Genomic DNA, 6,431 nt, shown 5'->3' with positions numbered 1-6,431 from the left:
CTACCCCTTCCCCTAACCATAACCCCCACAGCTCCCCCCCCCCCCCCATATTATTTTGGCAGTATTATAATTGTATTAGGGGCCTCTCGGGGCTCCTATCAATCATGGGCCCCTAAAATCTTGACCTTGTTCTCCACATTTAAGCACCCCTGCCACACACCCCCACGCCCCACACGTCACCATGCGTTTTGTGAGGCCGTGACGAAATTAATTCATGATACCATCACAAAAATGTGACGCATTTTGTGACAGCATCACGAACTAATAGATTAATCTCCTTTTCCTGATGCTATCACAAAATGGCATAATATTTGGTTGTGTATCTATCCTCTGACCTATCTCAAGACATTGGCTGTAAAACTGATGACTTAATCCTTATATTTACAATTAATTGCCCTTGTCCCAACTTTCTTTGGAGTGTGCTGGAGGTTTTAAAAATGGGAATTAATGTATATTAACAAATTAAATGAAGTTGACCACACAAAACATGAAAAATGCTGGGTTCATACTGTCTTATAAGAAACAGATACAAAACAAATATAAGGATTGCTGCATTTTTTAAACATGCATTGCATATTCCATATCGTCACAACTATTTTCTGATTCAAGGTTGTAATAACATATTTATATAGTAAGGGAGCAGAAATTATACTCATTTTCCTGAGGATCATAACTGAAATATAGTTTGATTCAAACTTGAATTTAAATCAAGTATAGCTTGACTGATAATGCCTTTTTAATACTGATGCCTTTTATATTAAGAATAGGAGGAAGATGAATTTATTTTATATGCATTTTATTTCAGACTTGATGACAGAGCTGAGGAAAAACTCTGAGTTATCAGGTGTCCTGTGACCGTTCTTTTCACAGTTTTATTTCTTCTTCTTCTTCTTATATTTCAAAAATTAACTGATGAAATGTATGACATATGTAATTAACATAAATCCAGACAGCGGAAGCAAATTATGCAAGAAATTCTGCAAAAAAAAAAAAAAAGTTCTGTTTCTGCAACTTTTCTCTGCTCTTTATGCACTGTATTCTTCACCTCACCAGGGTGTATGTGCACCTCTCTGTTGTTCATGGGGGAGACAAACAACAACAACAGCAACAACAAAAAACCCATCCACACTGTAACCATGTCCAGCACTTGAAATATTTACACTCCTTTGCTGAAAGCAAAATGTGCAGTAGTGTCAGAAAATCTGCCAATGGCATTTCAAATCTCTGCAGTAATTAAAGGATGCATGATAAATGTTTTATCGTTTCATGGCAGAAAGCACAATGTTTCTGTGGAACTGTGTTTTCTGACCGGTGAAGAAACAGCTGTGCCAGAACATGAGACTGTTGATTTACCATTTGATTTACACTCCTATCCTCACCTATGAACATGAACTTTGGGTAATGACTGAAAGAACAAGTTCGCAGATACAAGCAGTGGAAATTAGGTTTCTCCTTCAGGTATCTGAGCTTAGGGACAGGCTGAGAAACATGAATGTCCAGGAGGGACATGGAGGAGAGTCGCTGCTTCTTCACATCAACAGATGACAGCTGAGGTGGTTCAGGAATCTGGTAAGGATGCCCCATGGTGGTCTCTGTATGGAGGTCTTCCAGGTATGTTCAACTGTGTGGAGGCCCTGGGGAAGACCCAGGGCATGGTGGAGGGAATATATTTCCCAGCATGCCTGGGAGGATCTCACGATCCCAAAGCAAAAGTTACTGGAGGATGAGCTGCTTGGTGTGCTGTGACCTGGATATGCGGAAGACGATGAAGGAATGAATAGAATTCCACTCCCACTTGGATCATTGCTGGTCAGTTGGCTTGGTCCCAAGCTTCAGGGGATCCTTGTAGCTGCTCTCCTCTAGGCCGATCCCTGCCCCCCCCCCCTTTCTCTCTCTCTCTCTCTCTCTCTCATTTTCATTTGTTGATTTTTCAATGGAGCTTTATTGACATGGGAAACATACATTTACATTGTCAAAGCAAGTGTTACAACCCCAATTCCAATGAAGTTGGGACATTGTGTAAAATGTAAATAAAACAGAATACAATGATTTGCAAATCCTCTTCAACCTATATTCAGCTGAACACACCACAAAGACAGGATATTTAATGTTCAAACTGAGAGACTTTTTTGTTTTTATACAAATATTTGCTCATTTTGAAATGGATGCCTGCAACATGTTTCAAAAAGTTGGGACGGGACAACCAAAGACTAGGAAAGTTGATGAATGCTCAAAGAACACCTACTTGGAAACAGGTGAGTGTCATGATTGGGTATAAAAGGAGCATCCCCAAATGGCTCAGCCGTTCATAAGCAAAGATGGGGTGAGGATCACCACTTTGTGAACAACTGCATGAAAAAAATACTTCAACAGTTTAAGAACAATGTTTCTCAATGTTCAATTGCAAGGAATTTAGGGATTCCATCATCAATAGTGAATAATATAATCAGAAGATTCAGAGAATCTGGAGAACTTTCTACACATGAGCAAGAAGGCCGAAAAACAACACTGCCCGTTATCTTCGATCCCCCAGGCGGCACTGCTTTAACCCTCTGGGGTCCGAGGGCATTTTTTGGACAGTTCACCCGCCTGGCATAAATGTTTTATTATTGCTGTTAACAGCTCTCCCTGCATCCCACAGTCTTTTCTCTCTTTTTCAGGACAACCTGTGCTTTCAGACTATATATGCTATAGTGATGTTTTATAAGTGTAATGAAGGTTTACGAGGTCTGTTAGAAAAGTATCGGACCTTTTTATTTTTTCAAAAACCTGATGGATTTGAATCACGTGTGCTTGCATGAGCCAACCTTGAACCTTCGTGCGCATGCGTGATTTTTTTCACGCCTGTTGGTTGCGTCATTTGCTTGTAAGCAGCCTTTGTGTGAGGATGGGTGGAGTCTCTCATCAATTTTCTCTCAGGATATGTTGTAACATGCCCAGCTCTTGCACCATTCGGAAGATTCAGACGGCTTTCGGTGGCTTTTCAGTCGTGTGACTATCCGAGAAATTGTGGATGAGGTGGACATGCCACAACATGTCCTGTGAGACTTCAACACGGAGCTGCTTTTGCTGCGCCATCAGCTTCGTGCCGATGAATTTTGCTGCCACTCTTTTCATGGCAAAATCTTCTTTCACAGTGGAATGTGTCGAAAAAGTGCTGATGTCCACCTCTTCCGCAAATTCTCGGATAATCACACGACGGTCCCACATCACCACAGCGTTCACTTTGGAAATGATCCGGTCGTTTCAGCATGTTGATGGCCGACTGGAGCGCGGCGTGCTCTCCACCGTTGTGCGGACGTCTTTAAACCGGTTATACCGCTCCTTAATCTGTGTGATGCCCAGAGGATCGTCACAGAAAGACGTCTGAATAATCCGAATGGTTTCCACCTGGCTGTCGCCCAGTTTCTGGCAAAATTTGATGCAGTCGCGCTGCTCCAGTCATTCCGCCATTTCCTTACAAAGAAAAAATGACGAGAAACTACACCCATCCTCACACAAAGGCTGCTTACAAGCAAATGACGCAACCGACACGCATGAAAAAAAATCACGCATGCGCACGAAGGTTCAAGGTTGGCTCATGCAAGCACACGTGATTCAAATCCATCAGGTTTGTGAAAAAAATAAAAAGGTCCGATACTTTTCTAACAGACCTTGTACAATCACAAATAAGAAAGGAAAAAATAAAGGCGGAAGTACAGTGAGGAAAATAAGTATTTGAACACCCTGTGATTTTGCAAGTTCTCCCACTTAGAAATCATGGAGGGGTCTGAAATTTTCATCTTAGGTGTATGTCCACTGTGAGAGACATAATCTAAAAAAAAAAAAAAAAAAATCCGGAAATCACAATGTATTATTTTTTAATAATTTCTTTGTATGTTACTGCTGCAAATAAGTATTTCAACACCTGTGAAAATCAATGTTAATATTTGGTACAGTAGCCTATGTTTCAATTACAGAGGTCAAACGTTTCCTGTAGTTTTGCACCAGGTTTGCACACACTACAGCAGGGATTTTGGTTCACTCCTCCATACAGATCTTCTCCAAATCTTTCAGGTTTGGAGTTTCAGCTCCCTCCAAAGATTTTCTATTGAGTTCAGGTCTGGAGACTGGCCAGGCCACTCCAGGACCTTCAAATGCTTCCTACGGAGCCCCTCCTTAGTTGCCCTGGCTATGTGTTACTAATGTAATCTTTGTGACTGTGGTCCCAGCTCTCTTCAGGATCTTGCATGGAATCCCTGACCGAGGGAGATTGACAGTCATCTTGTGTTTCTTCCACTTAACATAACAGTTGTTGTCTACTACCAAACTGCTTGCCTGTTGCCCTGTAGTCCATCCCAGCCTTGTGCAGATCTACAGTTTTGTCCCTGGTGTCCTTAGACAGCTCTTTGGTCTTGGCTATGATGGACAGGTTGGCGTGTGATTGATTGAGTGTGTGAACAGGTGTTTTTTATACAGGTAACAAGTTCAAACAGGTGCAATTAATACAGGTAAAGAGTGTAGAATAAGAGGGCTTCTTAAAGAAAAATTAACAGGTCTGTGTGAGCCAGAATTCTTGCTGGTTGGTAGGTGTTCAAATACTTATTTGAAGCAGTAACATACAAATAAATTATTTTAAAAAATGTTTTGTTTTTGTTTTTTTTTAGATTATGTCTCTCACAGTGGACATGCACCTAAGATGAAAATTTCAGACCCCTCCATGATTTCCAAGTGGAAGAACTTGCAAAATCGCAGGGTGTTTAAATACTTATTTTCCTCACTGTAATTTTCACACATATTTATTCAAAACCAGGCCCGCCGATAGGGGTCTGCTGTCCCCGGCCCAGGAAGAGGGGGGGCCCACAACTGGGTCCTCATTAAATTGTGGATTTTAAAAAATTGTCAGAATAGTCCTATTTGTGGAAAACTATTATTTCAATTACATTACAGTTTTTTATTTGTATTCTTCTAGTTGGTCCTTGAGAAATAGTGATCATGAACCCTCCCACCCCAAACACAAAAATGGTTTGGCCTGGATCAACCTTTGATGTTGTTTTTAATTTGGCGCTGAGAAGATGTGCGGGTCTGCAATCAGTATGTCTGGTAAGCTTAAGTCCGGTGCCCAGAAAAGAAAAGAAAAGAGAAAAAGAGAAGAGGAAAACAAAGGGTTGAGAAATGCTCTAAACAAATATTTAAAAAATGTGCCGACAGTGATGCTGGGACGAGTGGAATAAAGCAAGGTAAGAAGTGCAGCCAAACTAATAACGCAGCCTAAGTAACCAGCTCTAATGTTAACGGCCATTAGCTTATCTTGTACAAAGCCTGACAAAACATGTTATCTTTGACAGAAACACAGAGGAGGGAGAGCGAGCAGCAGGCAGGTGTGAGGAGTCAGGGTACGGGTGATGGAGAAGAGAGAGGCGGGTTGTGTCACGGTGCACAGAGTGAGGCTCCCGCAGACGGAGAAGAGAGAGAGAGAGAGAGCAGGGGCTGTCCACTGAGCAGGAATCAGAGACTGATTATCAGGCACAAAATTTCAGTACATATGAAGAGTTTATGTGGTAGTTTGTTAATGTATTGTCAATGCCTGTCACTTTTTTATGAAGAGGAGAGGAGAGGAGAGGAAGAGCAGATGAAAAGAGAGGAAGACAGGAGAGGAAGAGCAGATGAGAAGAGAGGAAGACGAGAGAGAAGTGAGAAGGAGCAGAGGTAAGGAGAGGAAGACAGGAGAAGAGAGGAACAGTCAGTTGTGAGATGTTCATTTGGTTTTGAAGTTACAGAACTGACAATTCTAGCATGACGTTCAACTGATAAAGTTTTCATTTAAAGTTTGTTATACATGCTTATTTACTGTATTATCAGTTGACAAAGAGAAAATTCTTCAAAATAAATTGCCTAATTTATTCCTTCCTGGTCTATTTTTCCTGCATGTATAAGAATTAGAAAATGTGCATGCACAACTCTTAATAATATTAGCAGGTCCTTTGTGACAAGTATATAAATGTCATATTTAACTAAAATCTCAGCTGCCATGGAGAGCTAAGATTTCCCCTCGTATAGAATACCTTATTTATTGCATTATCACAATATATCAAACATAACTGGTGATGTTTAGTGACAAAAAAACCCGGTGGTGGTGGAGGGGAGGGCCCATCCAACATTATCTTGTCCCGGGCCCAGACAAAACTGTCAGCTGGCCTGTTCAAAACACACAGCAAACAATAATAAACAACTGTTTTGACACTTTGTAAAGGTAATTTGAGGTCTTGCGTGAAAGACTGAACAACAAAAAGGTTCAAGCAGTAAACTCAAATGCACATTTTGAACAATATAAACTAAATGGTCTATGTGTTTTGTTTGTTTTCATCTCAAAGCATTTTCTGTCTGCTATTACACAAAGGTCACATCACAAACTTATTCTTCTATAAAGCTGACTGTGTGTTTGTTCTCTC

General features: G+C 40.8%; 2 long non-coding RNA genes across 2 annotated transcripts; one reads left to right on the top strand and one right to left on the bottom strand.

Annotated features, from left to right (window-relative positions):
• The first annotated feature begins 1,272 nt into the window (after positions 1-1,272).
• On the top strand, positions 1,273-5,232 carry LOC117513329. Its single transcript, XR_004561565.1, has 3 exons — positions 1,273-1,283; positions 4,381-4,391; positions 5,111-5,232. It is a non-coding gene; the product is annotated as an uncharacterized LOC117513329 (long non-coding RNA).
• Positions 5,233-5,888: 656 nt separating this feature from the next.
• On the bottom strand, positions 5,889-6,180 carry LOC117513330. The gene is made up of 2 exons (XR_004561566.1): positions 6,107-6,180; positions 5,889-6,030 (listed from the first exon to the last, which is right to left on the bottom strand). It is a non-coding gene; the product is annotated as an uncharacterized LOC117513330 (long non-coding RNA).
• Between the last annotated feature and the right edge of the window lie 251 nt (positions 6,181-6,431).

Source organism: Thalassophryne amazonica, chromosome 7 (assembly GCF_902500255.1).
Source record: "Thalassophryne amazonica chromosome 7, fThaAma1.1, whole genome shotgun sequence".
Classification (NCBI taxonomy): Eukaryota; Metazoa; Chordata; class Actinopteri; order Batrachoidiformes; family Batrachoididae; genus Thalassophryne; species Thalassophryne amazonica.
The sequence above is the reverse complement of the archived record's forward strand: the minus strand, read 5'-3'. Positions and strand labels throughout refer to the sequence as shown.